Here is an 18,873-nt window from a genome sequence, read left to right on the forward strand (position 1 = left end):
TCCCTGCAGGAGATCATTAAGAGAGGCAGGATCTGGTACCAGATCAGTGTACTATGACATGTTTGTCAGTCATCTGATGTGAGATTCTCAGAGCCAATCCCATATAGTAGGACTGAGTGCAGAGTGATGAAGAACCTGTGAAAGCCTCTGATTGCATGTTAAAGATGAAGCTCTGATTTTGGGGAGAATTTTCTTACCTGACTGAATGTCACCCTTCTGTGGGGATGAGATTCTGTGCTTTTCCTCTCTTGATGACCACTGACTGAAAATCATTAGAGGATCATGTCTAGAAAGCATTCTTTATTTAATTTCTTAAAGAAGAAAACATAGAAAACATTTTTGTCCACTTTCAAATTGAGGATCAAGGGGAATGACATCAGTGAAAATGTCAGAGTAGGGAGCTGTGGCTTCTGTCCATCGCCAGAAACACTGACATACGTGGTAAAACCTGTCAGAATGATCTTATCAACACATGTAAGTTTTCTTTTCTTTTCACCCTGTAGATTTATCTTTCATTGTAACTTAACTTATTACAGGATGTGGAGAATAAACAGGGAAGTAGAAACTGTATTTCCTGATGAGAGAATCACTAAGTCACATTAACTGTTCTGAGCTATGTCTTACTCACCATGACTGTAATTAAAAGAAACAAACAAACAAAACACTTTTTTTTGTAAGTCAGTTCTGACATTTCCTTGTTAAAGACAAGGTAACAGATACAGACTTAGATCTACCAGAATTGAGCAAAAGTTTGATTCTACCTTTGTTGAATATATGAGCATGACCTGCTACAAATCTTCATTAAGCTTATTGCCACAACTGACAACTTCCCTTTTTCCACTCCTGATATGTTGCGTGTAAGGAATGCATAGGTCACTAACCTCAGCTGGTCACAGGTAAACTCTGCCACATGGATTACTGCGTGTTTTCCTGCTGGAAGGCCACACATTCTCAAGTATCATGCCTGCAGTGTATCTGGGCTTTTCTTTTTTCTGGATAAAGGTTAGATAATCAACTAATTTTATGAGAAATATATAAATTGTATTTGCATATTCTTCAGGTTTTTATTTATCCATTCTCTTTCAAGTCCTAAGTGCAAATATTAAAGTGATTTCCAAGAGGGTGGTAAATAAGACAGCTACATTTAAGCTCTAAAATTAGCAATAAAGCATAATACAATTGTAAATGCATTAATGTGTAATTAATATGTAGATACTTATGTAAATGCAATTTTAGTAATGCTTTGTGGAGAGCTTCAGATTCTAGGTATTAAAAAAAAGAAGAAGGAGTTCTTGAAACTCTCAGGGAATTATAGAGAAGTCTTTGTGTCTATAAATATCAATCTGAAATAATGCATATTCTCAGAAATAAACTAGGCATAAAATTATAGGAAAAAAGTTCATGAAATGAAAGAGCATGTGATGGCCATACAAGAAAAAGAATATTCTCAGAGAATAATGAACAGCGTGGAGTTCAGCACAAGGGTAATACAGATTCAGAGAGTAATATTTTGGAGAGCCTAATTATGAGTTCCTCATATTTCATCTTTGGAGAGACGGTAGTCATTTGAAATATGATGTTATAAGGTGACGTTAACATACTTAAATACTTTCATTTAGAAATGACCACTTAGAACCAGAATAAATGAAAGAGAACACAAAATTATGTTTCTGTTGATTTTTGAAGATCTCGGGTGAGTGCTGATAATTTAAAAATACATGATGTCTTTCACTGCAAAGTAAAGGAGCTGTTACAGTGCAGGATTCCTGGATTGAATGTCAATATTATGACATAGTATGAGTGTGTTTCATGTTCGGTAATTGGAATCATTGTTGCTTTTGTTGTGGTCATCCATTTACAATGTTTGGTGTCAGCTGATTTTTCTCTTGTAAAAATAAAATACAGTCTGTGTGTGTGAAAAAAACATACATGATGTCTTGATAAAGTTGTGTGGAATTTGAGATCTGGAAAAAAGCATTTCTTTTCTGTAATGCTAGGATGCTAATTGGACATTTTTGCAAGAAAGAGATTTCAGGATGCACATCTGGTGTCTCTAAGGTGGGAAGTCAGTTCATCGTGGAACATTCTGTTAAACTTGTGTGACTGCAGAAATATTTCTTTGGAAGGAAGCGGTCACGAATCCCTTTTTAACAGTTAGTGGTTTATAGTATACTGAATGAGCAAAATGGCTATTTCTGAACTTTAGAAAAAATAATATAGTATTTCTGCATTTATATTATGAAGCTGATGTAGAATATCAAAAATTCTTTATTTTGAGAAACAGTGTAATCAATTTGACATAATTCATATATATTGAACCTGTGGTACACACACACAATAAAACTTACATTCAAAAAATCTTTTTCACTTAAGAAATATTTTCTAGTGTAGTTGATTTACAATGTTGAGTGTTTTTTAAATACATGTTTATTGGAGTATAATTGCTTTATAACACTGTATTAGTTTCTGCTTTATAACAAAGTGAATCACCTATATGTATACATATATCCCCATATCCCCCCTCTTGAAGTTCCCTCCCACACTCCATATCCCACCACTGTGGGGGACATAAAGCAGCGAGCTGATCTCCCTGTGCTATGCAGCTGCTTCCCACTAGCTATCTACCTTACGTTTGGTAGTGTATATGTGTCCATGTCTCTCTCTCACTTTGTCACAGCTTCCCCTTCCTCCTCCCCATATCCTCAAGTCCATTCTCAAGTAGGTCTGTGTCTTTATTCCTGTTTTACCCCTAGGTTCTTCATGACTTTTTTTTTCTTGAATTCCATATATATGTGTTAGCATACGGTATTTGTCTTTCTCTTTCTGACTTACTTCACTCTGTATGACAGACTCTAGGTCTATCCATCTCATTACAAATAGCTCAATTCCATTTCTTTTTATGGCTGAGTAATATTCCATTGTATATATGTGCCACATCTTCTTTAACCATTCATTGTATGATAGACACTTAGGTTGTTTCCATCTCCGGGCTATTGTAAATAGAGCTACAGTGAACATTTTCGTACATGACTCTTTTTGAATTATGGTTTTCTCCGGGTATATGCCCAGTAGTGGGATTGCTGTGTCATATGGTAGTTCTATTTTTAGCTTTTAAGGAACCTCCATACTGTTCTCCATAGTGGCTGTATCAGTTTACATTCCCACCAACAGTGCAGGAGAGTTCCCTTTTCTCCACACTCTCTGCAGCCTTTATACATTGTTGTATTAATCTCTGCTGTGCAGCAAAGTGATTCATATATACATATATATATATATATATATATATTCTTTTCTCTTATGGTTTATCACAGGATATTGAATATAGTTTCCTCTGCTATACAGTAGGTTTTTGTGGTTTATCCATCCTATGTAGAATAGTTTGCTTCTGCTATTCCAAAACTCCCAATCTTTCCTTCACTCTCTCCTTGGCAACCACAACTCTGTTTTCTATATCTGTGTGTTTGTTTCTGTTTTGCTGACATGTTCATTTGTGTCCTGTTTTTGATTCCACATATAAGTGATATCATATGGTATTTGTCTTTCTCTTTCTGACTTACTTCACTTAGTATCATTATCTCTAGGTCCATCCATATTGCTGCAAATGGCATTATTTCATTCTTTTTTATGTCTGAGTAATATCTATTGTATACTTATACCACACCTTCTTTATACATTCATTTTACAATGAACATTTAAGTTGTTTCCATGTCTTGGCTATTATAAATAGTGCTGCTATGAACATAGGGTTTTATGTATCTTTTTGAATTATAGTTTTGTCTAGATATATGTCCACAAGTGGGATTGCTAGATCATATGGCAACTCTCTTTATAGTTTTTTTCAGGAACCTCCATACTGTCTTCCATAGTGGCTACACCAACTTACATGGCCACCAACAGTGTAGAAGTGTTCCCTTTTCTCCATACCCCATCCAGCATTTGTTAATTGTAGATTTTTTTAATGATGGCCATTCTGATCAGTGTGAAGTGATACTTCATTGTAATTTGGATTTGCATTTCTCTAATAGTGATGATGAGCATCTTTTCATGTGCCTATTAGCTATCTGTATGTCTTCTTTGGAGAAATGTTTATTTAGGTCTTCTACCCATTTTTCCATTGAGTTATTTGTTATTTTGTTATTGAGTTGTATGAGCTGTTTGTATACTTTGGAAATTAAGCCCTTGTCAGTCGCATAATTTCCTAATATTTTCTCCAGTCCATAGGTTGTATTTTCATTTTGATTATGGTTTCCTTTGCTGTGCAACAGCTTGTAAGTTTGATTAGTTCCTGTTTCTTTTTAGCTTTTACAGTAAGTCCCCTACATATGAACAAGTTCTGTTCCAAGAGTGCGTTTGTAAGTCCAATTTGTTTGTAAGTCCAACAAAGTTAACCTAGGTACCCAACTTACACAGTCGGCTATATGGTATTGTACCATAATAGGTTTATAATACTCTTCACACAAACAATACATAAAAAACAAACACAAAGATAAAGAAAACATTTTTAATCTTACAGTACAGTAACTTGAAAAGTACAGTAATACAGTACAACAGCTGGGATACTCGGGCTGGCATCGAGGGAACAGGAGAGAAGAGTTACTGATTAGAGGAGGGAGAGGAGGTGGGAGAAGGTAGAGGTGAAGGATTATCAGCAGTAGGAGACAGAGGGCAAGCTGCCATTTCACTCATACCTGACGTTGATGGCACAAGTTCTGGCTCCTTCCTGGATTTAATTCTATCTACCCTTTTGAAAAAATGATCCATTGATGTCTGGGTAGTAGCTCTTTTTTTCTCATCATAGATGACAAGGTAGCACTGGATTGCATTCTGAATGACTGCTGCCACCTTTGGGTACCATTCTAGGTTCGGGTCCTGTGCCTCAAAAACTAACAGTGCTTCTTCAAATAAAGAAGATTTCCCTGCCATTTTCTGTGTTGTGAATCTCTTCAGTTCTTCAGTTACTTCTTCTTCCTCCTGTCCCTCTTCATCCTTTCTCTGGGCCTCCAATTCCATCAGTATGATCCTCATGTTGCACAGCAAGGAGTTCAATGAAATCGTCCTCTTTCAGATCTAGCTCCAGCTTCTCACTGAGGGTCACTACGTTGCTGAAGGCCTCTTTGGACTTCTGATCTACCTTCTCAAATCCACAAAAATCATGAACAAACTGTGGGCAAAGGTTCTTCCAAACCCCATTCATGGTGACCACCATACCCTCGCACCACGCAAAGTCAATGTTTTTATGGTCTTGTAGATATTATATTCCTTCCAAAGTTGTCCCTAGGTTGTTCCTGATTTGTCACATACCTTTACTGCCTGACAAAAAGTGTGACATGAATAATACTTGTTGAAAGTTGCCCTAACTCCCTGATCCATAGGTTGGATGAGCAACGTAGTATTCGGTGACAGACGCAATACTTTGAAGTTGGAATAAAATCCTCCATGGATGGGTGTAGGCCCAGAGCATTGTCGAGCAGCAAAAGAATGTTTTGCTGAAACGTCCTTCTCCAAGCAATATTTCTCTACATCTTGGATAAAGTGGTGGCAAAACCAGTCCTGGAACGTGGCCTGTGCAATCCAGAATTTGGGGTTATGCTTCAACACAACAGGAAGAGAGCCCTTGGCTATGTTTTTAAGGGTTCTTGGGTTCTCTGAATGATAAACTAAGAGAAGCTTCAGCTTCAATTCACCCGAAGCATTGCCACCAAACAACAGTTAGCCTATCCTTTGCTGATTTACAGCCCGGCATCAACTTTTCTTCCTTACTGATGTAACTTAGCTCTGGCATCCTCTTCCAGTATAGTAGTGTCTCATCCACATTAAAAACCTGGTTGGGTAAATACACACCATCATCAATAATTTCTCAAAGTGTTTCCGGAAGTTCCCGGACAGCTACCCTATCTGCACTTGCTGCCTCCCCACTTACTTTTACATTTTGTAGTTTGGCTACAGCCATGAACCGATGAAATCAGCCATGGCTGGCATTAAAAGATGTGCCCTCTGATTCTTTGCCATGTTTCTTCTTCAAGTCTTCATAAAGGCTTTTAGCTTTCTCTTGAACCAGCATTAAGCTGAGCAGGACTCAGTGCTGACATTGATCCTGCATCTGCACTCTGAGAATTTTCTCCATCTCCTCCATCACTTTTCCAGACTTCTTCGATATCATCAGCACAGCAGACTTCACATGTTCCATGATCTTGTCCTTGTTCTTTAGATTCGTGCCAATGATTGAATGATTCATGTTATAAGAATGCATGATGTCTAACATCTTTTTGCCTTGCTCCACTCTCTCAATTACTTTCACTTTTGTTTCCATCATTATTGCTTGGCCCTTCTTAACAGTACCAGCTACTTCACCACTGCTTTTACACTTGCTTCCAGACATCTTGGGCTTGAAATAAAGGTACTGTACTACTGCACTCTATAGAATACTGTAAAGTACACAAAAGCACAACCACTTATAGAGGATGCACACACATGACAATGTATGCCAGGCACGTGAACTAACTTATGTGATTGGACATGTGAATGCACGTTTGCATCTTTGAAAGTTTGCAACTTGAAGGTTCCTATGTAGGTGACTTGCTGTATTTATACTGCCTAGGGAGAACTACCTAGGAAAACTGTGGTATGATTTATGTCAGAGAATGTTTTGCTTATGTTCTCTTCTAGGAGTTTTAAGGTGTCCTATCTTATATTTAAGCATGTAAACCGTTTTGAGTTTATTTTTGTGTATGGTGTGAGGGTATGTTTTGACTTCACTGATTTTAATACGGCTGTCCAAAACACCACTTGCTAAAGAGACTATCTTTTCCCCATTGTATATTCTTGCCTCCTTTGTCGAAGGTTAATTGACCATAGGTGTGTGGGTTTATTTCTGGGCTCTCTATTCCATTCCATTGATCCATGTATCTCTTTCTGTGCCAATACCATGTGGTTTTGATTACTGTAACTTTGTAGTATTGTCTGGAGTTTATGAGGGTTATGCTTCCTGCTTTGTTCTTTTCCCTCGGGATTGTGTTGACAGTTCTGACTTTTTATGGTTCCAGATACATTTTAGGTTTATTTGTTCTAATTCTGGGGAAAATGTCATGGACAGTTTGATAGGGATCACATTAAATCTGTAGATTGCTTTGGGTAGTATAGCCATTTTAACAGTATTAATTCTTCCCATCCAAGAGCATGAGATTTCTTTCCATTTCTCTAAATCATCTTCAGTTTCCTTTACTAATGTTTTGTAGTTCTCAACATATAAGTCTTTCACCTCCTTGGTGAGGTTTATTCCTAAGTATTTTATTTTTTTGATGCCATTTCAAAAAGGATTGCTTGTTTACATTTCCTTTCTGATATTTCATTGTTAGTGTAAAGAAATGCAACCAGGGACTTCCCTGGTGGCTCCATGGTTGAGAATCCGCCTGCCAATACAGGGGACATGGGTTTGAGCCCTGGTGCAGGAAGATCTCACATGCCGTGGAGCAACTAGACCTGTGTGCCAGAAGTACTTAACCTGCACACTAGAGCCTGTGAGCCACAACTACTGAGTCCGTGTGGCACAACTACTTAAGCCCGTGTGCCTAGAGCCCGTGCTCCCTAACAAGAGAAGCCACTGCAATGAGAAGCCTGTGCACCACAATGAAGACTAGCCTCCACTGGCCACAACTAGAGAAAGCCCATGCACAGCAATGAAGACCCAATGCAGCCAAAATAAAATTTAAAAAAACAGAAAACCAAGAAATGCAACCAATTTATGTACGTTAATCTTGTATCTTGATAATTTGGTGAATTTGTTTATCAGTTCTAGTAGTTTTTGTGTGGAACTTTTAGGGTTTCCTTTATATATATTATCATGTCATCTGCATATAATGACAACTTTATCTCTTCCCTTCCAATGTGGTTAGATTTTATTTATTTTTCTTGTCTGATTGTTGTGGCTAGGACTTCCAATACTATGTTGAAGAGAAGAGGTGATAGTGGGCATCCTTTTCTTGTTCCAGATTTTAGGGGGAAGGCTTTCAGCCTATGAACACTGAGTATTATATTGGCTGTGGGTTTGTCATAAATAGCTTTTATTATGTTGAGATATGTTTCCTCTATACCCACTTTGGTAAGTTTTTTTTTGGTTTGTTTTTTTGTTTTTGTTTTTGTTTTTGTTTTTGTGGTACACGGGCCTCTCACTGTTGTGACCTCTCCAGTTGCAGAGCACAGGCTCCGGACGTGCAGGCTCAGTGACCATGGCTCATGGGCCTAGCCGCTCCACGGCATGTGGGATCTTCCTGGACCGGGGCACAAACCTGTGTCCCCTGTATCGGCAGGCAGACTCTCAACCACTGCACCACCAGGGAGGCCCTGGTAAGTGTTTTTATCATGAATGGATGTTGAAGTTTTTCAAATGCTTTTTCAGCATCTATTGAGATGATCATTTGTTTTATGTTTTTCCTTTGTTGATGGGGTGTATCATGTTGATTGATTTGCATATGTTGAAACAACTTTGTGACACTGGGGTGAATCAAATTTGGTCTTGGTGTATGATCCTCTTCTGTGTTGTCAGATTCAGTTTCCTAATATTCAGTTGAGAATTTTTGCATCTATATTTATCAACGATATTGGCCTGCAATTTTCTTTTTTGGTAGTGTCTTTCTCTGTGTTTTTTTTTAAGTCTTTATTGAATTTGTTCCAATATTGCTTCTGTTTATGTTTTGGTTTCTTGTTTGTGAGGCATGTGGGATCTTAGCTCCACCATCAGGGATTGAACCCGCCCCACCCCTGCACTGGAAGGTGAAATCTTAACTGCTGTGCCACCAGAAAAGTCCCCATCTGTTTTTTTGTTTGTTTGTTTGTTTTAGTAAATTTCTTTATTTATTTATTTTTGGATGCATTGGGTGTCCATTGCTGTGCACAGGCTCTCTCTAGTTGTGGCGAGCGGGGGCTACTCTTCATTGTGGTGTGCAGGCTGTTCACTGTGGTGGCTTCTTTTGTTGCAGAGCATGGGTTCTAGGTGTGCAGGCTTCAGCAGTTATGGCTATCAGGCTCAGTAGTTGTGGCTCCTAGGTTGTAGAGCGCAGGCTCAGTAGTTGTGGCACACAGGCTTCGTTGCTCTGCGGCCTGTGGGATCTTCCCAGACCAGGGCTCGAAACTATGTCCCCTGCATTGACAGATGGATTCTTAACCACTGTGACACTAAGGAAGCCCCCCCATCTGTTTTTGATATCACGGTGATTGTGGCTTCATAGAATATCTTTGGAAGTATTCCTTACTCTTCAATCTTTTCGAAGACTTTGAGAGGAAACAGTGTAAGTTTTGCTTTGTATATTTGGTAGAATTTGCCTGTGAAACCATCTGATCCTGGAATTTTGTTGGTAAGGAGTATTTTTTAATTACAGATTCTATTTTGCTTTTAGTGATCAGTATGTTCACATTATCTATTTATTCTTGATTCAGTTTTGATCGGCTGTAAAAAAACAACATATATTTTTAGGTAATGTTAGCACCTAAATACTTACCATGTATTAGACCATGAAAGAGTGAAGAAAAAAATATTAAAATATTTTTTCAAATAGAAAATGTATTGAAATATTTTAAAGAAATTGGGATAATAATACTAATTACAATAATGACAAACTGTTCTGAACTTAAAGACTACTTTATCTAAGATGCTTTTTATATGCTTATAAGCATGATATTATATGCTTATATATGCTTATATGTTATATGATATTATATATGATTATATGCTTATTATAAGCATATTATATGCTTATTGTTTTATTGTTTTTAAATACATGGAATGTCTTCTCCTTTCTAATGTAATTCTTTTATTTTACCTGTATATTGTGAAAAAATTTTAGTTGCGCATAATATAAAAAATTACACTTTAATAGGAGATATTAATCCAGTTACATTTACTATAGTACTGAAAATACTTAGGTTTAGAGTTACGATGTTACTGAGCACTCTTTTTTATTTATTTATTTTTTAAAAATATTTAATTTGGGGGGGCATAAATTATTTATTTATTTATATCATCTTATTGGACTATAATTGCTTTACAATGGTGTGTTAGTTTCTGCTTTATAACAAAGTGAACAAGCTATACATATACATATATCCCCATATCTCCTCCCTCTTGTGTCTTCCTCCCACTCTCCCTATCCCACCCCTCTAAGTGGTCACAAAGCACTGAGCTGATCTGCCTGTGCTATGCAGCTGTTTCTTACTAGTTATCTATTTTACATTTCGTAGTGTATATATGTCCATGCCACTCTCTCACTTCGTCCCAGCTTACCCTTCCCCCTCCCCATGTCCTCAAGTCCATTCTCTATGTCTGCGTCTTTATTCCTGTCCTGCCCCTAGGTTCTTCTGAACCATTTCTTTTCTTTTTTTTTTAGATTCTATATATATATGTATGTGTTAGCATACAGTATTTGTTTTTGTCTTTCTGACTTACTTCACTTTGTATGACGGACTCTAGGTCCATCCACCTCACTACAAATAACTCAATTTCATTTCTTTTTGTGGCTGAGTAATACTCCATTTTATATTGAAGATGTGCAACATCTTCTTTATCCATTCATCAGTTGATGGACACATAGATTGCTTCCATGTCCTGGCTATTGCAAATAGAGCTGCAATGAGCATTGTGGAACATGACTCTTTTTGAATTATGGTTTTCTCCAGGTATATGCCAAGTAGTGGGATTGCTGTGTCACATGGTAGTGGTAGTTCTATTTTTAGGTTTTTAAGGAACCTCCATACTGTTCTCAATACTGGCTGTATCAATTTACACTCCACCAATGGTGCAAGAGGGTTCCCTTTTCTCCTCTGCAGCGTTTATTGTTTGTAGATTTTTTTGATGATGGCCATTCTTACCTGTGTGTGGTGATACCTCACAGTAATTTTGATTTGCATTTCTCTAATGCTGAGTGATGTTGAGGATTCTTTCATGTGTTTGTTGGCAATCTCTATGTCTTCTTTGGAGAAATATCTATTTAGGTCTTCTCCCCATGTATGGATTGGGTTTTTTTGTTTTTTTGATATTGATCTGCATGGGCTGCTTGTAAAGTTTGGAGATTGATCCTTTGTCAGTTGCTTCATTGGCAAATATTTTCTCCTATTCTGAGGGTTGTCTTTTCATCTTGTTTACGTTTTCCTTTGCTGTGCAAAAGCTTTTAAGTCTCATTAGGTCTCATTTGTTTATTTTTGTTTTTATTTCCATTTCTCTGGGAGGTGGGTCAAAAAGGATCTTGCTGTGATTGCTGTCATAGAGTGTTCTGCCTATGTTTTCCCCTAAGAGTTTTATAGTGTCTGGTCTTACATTTAGGTCTTTAATCCATTTTGAGTTTATTTTTGTGTATGGTGTTAGGGAGTCTTCTAATTTCACTCTTTTACCTGTAGCTGCCCAGTTTTCCCAGCACCACTTATTGAAGAGGCTGTGATTTCTCCATTGTATATTCTTGCCTCCTTTATCAAAAATAAGGTGACCATATATGTATGGGTTTATCTCTGGGCTTTCCCTCCTGTTCCCTTGATCTATATTTCTGTTTTTGTGTCAGTACCATACTGTCTTGACTACTGTAGCTTTGTAGTATTGTCTGAAGTCAGGGAGCCTGATTCCTCCAGCTCTGTTTTTCTTCTCAAGATTGTTTTGGCTGTTCGGGGTCTTTTGTGTTTCCATACAAATTGTGAAATTTTTTGTTCCAGGTCTCTGAAAAATTCCATTGTTAGTTTGGTAGGGATTGCATTGAATCTATAGATTGCTTTGGGTAGTATAGTCATCTTCACAGTGTTGATGTTTCCAATCAAAGAACATGGTATATCTCTCTATCTGTTTGTGTCATCTTTGATTTCTTTAATCGGTGTCTTATAGTTTGTTGAGTAAACGACTTTTGTCTCCTTAGGTAGGTTTATTCCTAGGTATTTTATTCTTTTTGCTGCAGTGGTAAATAGGAGTGTTTCTTTAATTTCTCTTTCAGATTTTTCATCTTTAGTGTATAGGAATGAAAGAGATATCTGTACATTATTTTGTATGCTGCAACCTTACCAGATTCATTGATTATTTCTAGTAGGTTTCTGGTAGCATCTTTAGGATTCTCTATGTATAATATCATGTCATCTGCAAACAGTGAGAACTTCATTTCCTCTTTTCCAATTTGGATTTATTTTATTTCTTTTTCTTCTCTGGTTGCTGTAGCTAAAAATTCCAAAAGTGGGGCTTCCTTGGTGGCGCAGTGGTTGGGAGTCCGCCTGCCGATGCCGGGGACGTGGGTTCGTGCCCCAGTCCGGGAAGATCCCACATGCCATGGGGCGGCTGGGCCCGTGAACCATGGCCGCTGAGCCTGCCTGTCCGGAGCCTGTGCTCTGCAATGGGAGAGGCCACAGCAGTGAGAGGCCTGTGTATGGCAAAAAATAAAAAAATAAATAAAAATAAATAAATAAATAAAAATCATAGATGTTTAGAAACAAAAAAAAAATTCCAAAAGTGTGTTGATTAATAGTGTTGAGAGTGGGCAACCATGTGTTTTTCCTGAATTTGGTGGAAATGGTTTCACTTTTTCACCATTGAGAACTGGCTGAGATGTTGGCTGTGGGTTTGTCATATATGGCATTTATTATGTTGAGGAAAGTTCCTTCTATGCCTATTTTCTGGAGGTTTTTTTTTATCATAAATGGGTGTTTAATATTGTCGAAAGCAGTTTCTGCATCTATTGAGATGACCATGTGGTTTTTATCCTTCAGTTTTTTAATATGCTGTATCACATTGATTTGCATGTATTGTAGAATCCTTGTATCCCTGGGATACACCCCACTTGATCTTGGTGTATGATCCTTTTAATGTGCTGTTGGATTCTGTTTGCTAGTATTTTACTGTCGATTTTTGCATCTATGTTCATCAGTGATATTGGTCTGTAGTTTTCTTTCTTTGTGACATCTTTGTCTGGTTTTGGTATCACGGAGATGGTGGTCTCATAGAATAAGTTTGGGAGAGTTCCTCCCTCTGCTATATTTTGAAAGAGTTTGAGAAGGATAGGTGTTAGCTCTTCTCTAAATGTTTGATAGATTTCGCCTGTGAAGCCATCTGGTCCTGGGCTTTTTTTGTTGGAAGAATGTTAATCACAGTTTCAATTTCAGTGCTTGGGATTGGTATGTTTATAGTTTCTATTTCTTCCTGATTCAGTCTTTGCAGGTTGTGCATTTCTAAGAATTTGTCCATTTTTTCCAGGTTGTCCATTTTATCGGCATATAGTTGCTTGCAGTAATCTCTCATGAACCTTTGTATTTCTGCAGTGTCAGTTTTACTTCTCCTTGTTCATTTGTAATTCTATTGACTTGAGTCTTCTCCCTTTTTTTCTTGATGAGTCTGTCTAATGGTTTATCAATTTTGTTTATCTTCTCAGAGAACCAGCTTTTAGTTTTTTTGATCTTTGCTGTTGTTTCCTTCATTTCTTTTTCATTCATTTCTGATCTGATCTTTATGATTTCTTTCCTCTGCTGACTTTGGGTTTTTTTTTCTTTCTTTCTTTCTTTCTCTAATTGCTTTAGGTGTAAGGTTAGCTTGTTTATTGTAGACGTTTCTTGTTTCTTGACATAGGATTGTATTGCTATAAACCTCCCTCTTAGAACTGATTTTGCTGCATCCCATAGGTTTTGGGTCTTCATGTTTTCATTGTCATGTGTTTCCAGGTATTTTGTTATTTCCTCTTTGATTTCTTCAGTAATGTCTTGGTTATTAAGTAGTGTATTGTTTAGCGTCCATGTGTTTATACTTTTTACAGATCTTTTCCTGTAATTGATATCTAGTCTGATAGCATTGTGGTTGGAAAAGATACTTGATACAATTTCAATTTTCTTAAATTTACCAAGGCGTTTTCTGTGACTCAAGATATGATCTATCCTGGAGAATGTTCCACCAGCACTTGAGAAAAAGTGTATTCTGTTGTTTTTGGATGGAATGTCCTATAAATATCAATTAAGTCCATCTTGTTTAATGTATCATTTAAAGCTTGTGTTTCCTTTATTTTCATTTTGAATGATCTGTTCATTGGTGAAAGAGGGGTGCTAAAGTCCCCTACTATGATTGTTTTATTGTCAATTTCCCCTTTTATGGCTGTTAGAATTTGCCTTATATATTGAGGTGCTCCTATATTGAGTGCATAAATATGTACAATTGTTATATCTTCTTCTTAGATTGATCCCTTGATCAATGTAGTGTCCTTCTTTGTCTCCTGTAATAGTCTTTATTTTAAAGTCTTTTTTGTCTGATATGAGAATTGCTACTCTAGCTTTCTTTTGATTTCCATTTGCATGGAATATCTTATTCCATCCCCTATCTTTCAGTCTGTATGTGTCCCTAGGTCTGAAGTGGGTCTCTTGTAGACTGCACATTCACCGGTCATGTTTTTGTATCCATTCAGCCAGTCTATGTCTTTTGTTTGGAGCATTTAATCCATTTACATTTAAGGTAATTATTGATATGTATGTTCTTATTACCATGTTCTTAATTGTTTTGGGTTTGTTATTGTAGGTCTTTTCCTTCTCTTGTGTTTCCTGCCTGGAGAAGTTCCTTTAGCATTTGTTGTAAAGCTGGTTTGGTGGTGCTGAATTCTCTTAGCTTTTGCTTGTCTGTAAGGTTTTCATTTCTCTGTCAAATCTGAATGAGATCTTTGCTGGGTCGAGTAATCTTGGTTGTAGCTTTTTCCCTTTCATCACTTTAAATATGTCCTGCCAGTCCCTTCTGGCTTGCAGAGTTTCTGCTGAAAGATCAGCTGTTAACCTTATGGGGATTCCCTTGTACATTATTTGTTGTTTTTCCCTTGCTGCTTTTAATATTTTTTTGTATTTAATTTTTGATAGTTTGATTAATATATGTTTTGGCATGTTTCTCCTTGTGTGTATCTTGTAATGGACTCTCTGCACTTCCTGGACTTGATTAATGATTTCCTTTCCTATATTAGGGAAGTTTTCAACTATTATCTCTTCAAATATTTTCTCAGTCTCTTTCTTTTTCTCTTCTACTTCTGGGACCCCTATATTAGAATGTTGGTGTGTTTAATGTTGTCCTAGAGGTGTCTCAGATTGTCCTCAATTCTTTTTATTCTTTTTTCTTTATTCTGCTCTTCAGTATTTATTTCCACTATTTTGTCTTCCAGGTCATTTATCCATTCTTCTGCCTCAGTTATTCTGCTATTGTTTCCTTCTAGAGAATATTTAATTCCATGTATTTTGTAGTTCATCATTGTTTGTTTGCTCTTTAGTTCTTCTAGGTCCTTGTTAAACTTTTCTTGTATATTCTCCATTCCAGTTCCAAGATTTGGGATCATCTTTACTATCATTACTCTGAATTCTTTTTCCGGTAGACTGCCTATTTCCTCTACATTTGTTTGTTCTGGTCGGATTTTACCTTGCTCCTTCATCTGCTGTGTGTTTCTCTGTCTTCTCATTTGGTTTGGGGGATTGTGTTTAGGGTGTCCTTTTTGCAGGCTGCAGATTCATAGTTCCCATTGTTTTTGGTGTGTGCCCCCAGTGGCTAAGGTGGTTCAGTGGGTTGTGTAGGCTTTCTGGTGGAGGAGAATGGTGCCTGTGTTCTGGTGGGTGTGTCTGGATCTTGTCTTTCTGGTGGGCAGGTCCACATCCGGTGGTTTGTTTTGGGGTGTCTATGGCCTTATTATTATTTTAGGCAGCCTCTCTGATAATGGGTGGGCCTGCATGTCTTGCTAGTTGTTTGTTATGGGATGTCCAGCACTGGATCTTGCTGGTCTCTGAGTGGAGCTGGGTCATAGCGTTGAGACGGATATCGCTGGGAGGCTTTCGCCATTTGATATTACAAGGTGCCAGAGGTCTCTATTAGACCAATGTCCTGACCTCGGCTCTCCCAACCCAGAGGCAGAGGCCTGACCCCCAGCCAGAGTACCGAGACCCTGTCAGCCACACGGCTGTGGGTGAGAGCAAGAGGTAGCTTTGGTACATCTCAAAGACCACCAATGAGATTCGCTGACCATTTTCTCTCCAGATGTGAAGAAAACAAAATTCAGTCTTCAGCTAGTCAGCCACTTTGGTAGCCAGCCTCCAAGATGGCCCTAATTATCCCCTAATTATCTCCCAGTCTTCATGTGCCTGTGTGGCCCCTCACACTTGAAAAAGGCTGACTGTTTAACTAATAAGAAATTGCAGATATGACAAAGTGCAGGTTCCAAAGTTACAAAAGACATTGCACCTTCTGCTTTGGTTTCTGCTAGATCACTCATCCTGGGGTAAGCCAGCTGCCATGTCATGAGGACCCTCAAGCAGCCCTAATGAGAGATCCATGTGGCAAAGAACTGATGCCTCTTACCTACAGCCATGTGAGTGAGTCATCTCAGAAGTCAAAAGATTTAATTTTATTTATTTTTGGTTGTGTTGGGTCTTCGTTGTTGCACAAGGTTTCTCTAGTTGTGTCAATCAGGGGTTACTCATCATTGTGGTGCATGGGCTTCTCCTTGTGGTCATTTCTCTTGTTGTGGTGTATGGGCTCTAGGTGCATGGGCTTCAGTAGTTGTGTCATGCAGGCTCAATAGTTGTTGCTTGCTGGCTCTAGAGCACAGGCTCAGTAGTTGTGGCACACGGGCTTAGTTGCTCTGTGGCATGTGGGATCTTCCCACCCCAGGGATTGAACCCCTGTCCCCTGCATTGGCAGGCAAATTCTTACCCACTGTGCCACCAGGGAAGTCCAGTGTGCTCTTTTTTAAACCTAGTCTGTTTTCATTATTTTCTATCTTAACGATTCTGTATTAAATAAAAAGTAATAATACTCCTTTCTACCCTTCCTGTTTGAGGATTATATATGAAGAAGTATGTCTTATTTATTAATCTCAAATTTTCACCTTGCTTTTAAGAAGTAATCACAATGTCAAGTATTTAATACCTTTCACTTCCACCTTGAAAAGCATGGATATTAAAGTGCTAATATAATTACCTTCCCTAGTCCATCGTTTTTACTTTTTGTTATGTGTAAAAAACAAGTAAAAACATGCATGGTTTGTAAGGAACTGACAAATTTCAGAAAATTCAGAATCTGAATACACTCTATACATAGCTTCTAGATAAAGACACAGAAAATTGCCAGATACTCAGAGGCCACCGGTCCCATTCTAGTGACTCCCCTTAACGTTTAAAATTGTTCTTCTATCTAAAAAAGAATCATGTTACCTGTATTTTGTATTTTATATAAATGTTATGGCACAGTAAAATCACTTTTGGATTGGGCTTTTTTATTTTATGTTGCTTGTGAATATGCCTATGTGGTTGCCTGTTGTTGTGATCATGCATTGCCACTGTTGAATAGGATTCCATAGTGTAAATATTTAACTATTAATTAATTTATTCCAATGTGTATCACAATATGAGTGATTTTCAGTTTGTGTCTATTGAGAATAGCACTGGTATATAAATCCTAGAACTTGAGCTTTGGTGGTGTGTGTGTAAATTATTGTTCAGTATACATGTAGTAGTAAAATTTTCAAGTCATAGCTTTCATGTGTTTATCTTTTTAGATATTTCTAAATATTTTCAAAAGATTTATATTATTTTTCATCCTCAGCAGCAGTGAATGAGATTCAAGGATTATACACATTCTTGTCAAACTTGATGATACCTGTCATTTTCATTTGAACTTTCTGGTTGGTGAGTGATAATTCCAGGTATCACTTTTTTTGCACTTAACTGACTACTAAGAAGCCAAGCACCTTTTGATATGTTTACTTAACATTCTGTACTCTCTTTTTTGAAATATATTTTGCTATATTTTCCCCATTTTTGCTATTTCATTATCTTCTTACCGAAGACTTTTTTTTTTAACATCCGAAGACTTCTTATTTAGGAGTTATTAATATATGCTTGCTATGAGTTCTTCTCTCTTTCTGTCTCTCCTTCACTTTCTTTAGATGAGTGTCAATTTTTACTGTTAATAACATCTAATTTGTTATTTTCCTATTTATTTATTTACTCTTATTTCTAGTTATTTATGTAGTCTTCTTATCTGTAGCAGAACACATTATTTATTCTAAACCACAAATATGTTTTCATTTCTTCAATAAATCTAATTATTAAACTTTAAATTTAAGTTAACTTTCTAAACTAAATATGTTGTATCATAGTGAGTATTAATTTTTCTATGACAGCTGAAAGGTTAAATTTATTCAGAAAATGTTGTATTCAGCTTTCTTTTCATTTGCTCCTACTTCTCATTGATTCACAGAGGTAAACATCACTTCATCCATGGATCTGACTTTTCTCTGATTTCTCATGGTCATTCTCACTAATTCGTCTTGCCTCCTGAAATCTTTAGCAATCCCATTATTCCACAGAAACAAAAACCTTCCTTGGGCCTTTTTCCTCAGAAGATTGATTATTCCCACATTTTAAGTGGGAGATTGCAATAAGTTAGGAGAAAATGCCACAAGGGTCTCTCATTGTTTTTTTCACATCTTGTATCAGCCTCTGCTTGCACTCTGTGTTCAAAGATTTTTGTACAACACATTGATGGAAGATGCCAGTTGTTTCACTTCTTGGGGTAAAGGACAGATGAATTACCTGGCAAATAAAATAAAGACAGTGTCTTGCTCTGTTCAAATGCTGGACAGGATTGCTTGCATCCTAATTTAAAAGTTTCAGGTGACTGAAGGTTAAGATTCCTAAGCTTTAATCCATACTTGCACCATGCACAGCACCCAACAGAACTGCTTTACATAACCCCACGAGACTTTTGTGTGCAAGTGGAACAGATAAAAATATAAAACTATTGTTTTTTTTGTGTCATAAAAATGATGTTTTGTCTCATTTAAAATACTTTTTTCTAAAATCCAAAAACGTGTCAGGCTAAAATATTGGAGTTTCAAATATGGTAAAATC

Source organism: Mesoplodon mirus, assembly GCF_964341445.2.
Source record: "Mesoplodon mirus genome assembly, chromosome: 6".
Classification (NCBI taxonomy): domain Eukaryota; kingdom Metazoa; phylum Chordata; class Mammalia; order Artiodactyla; family Ziphiidae; genus Mesoplodon; species Mesoplodon mirus.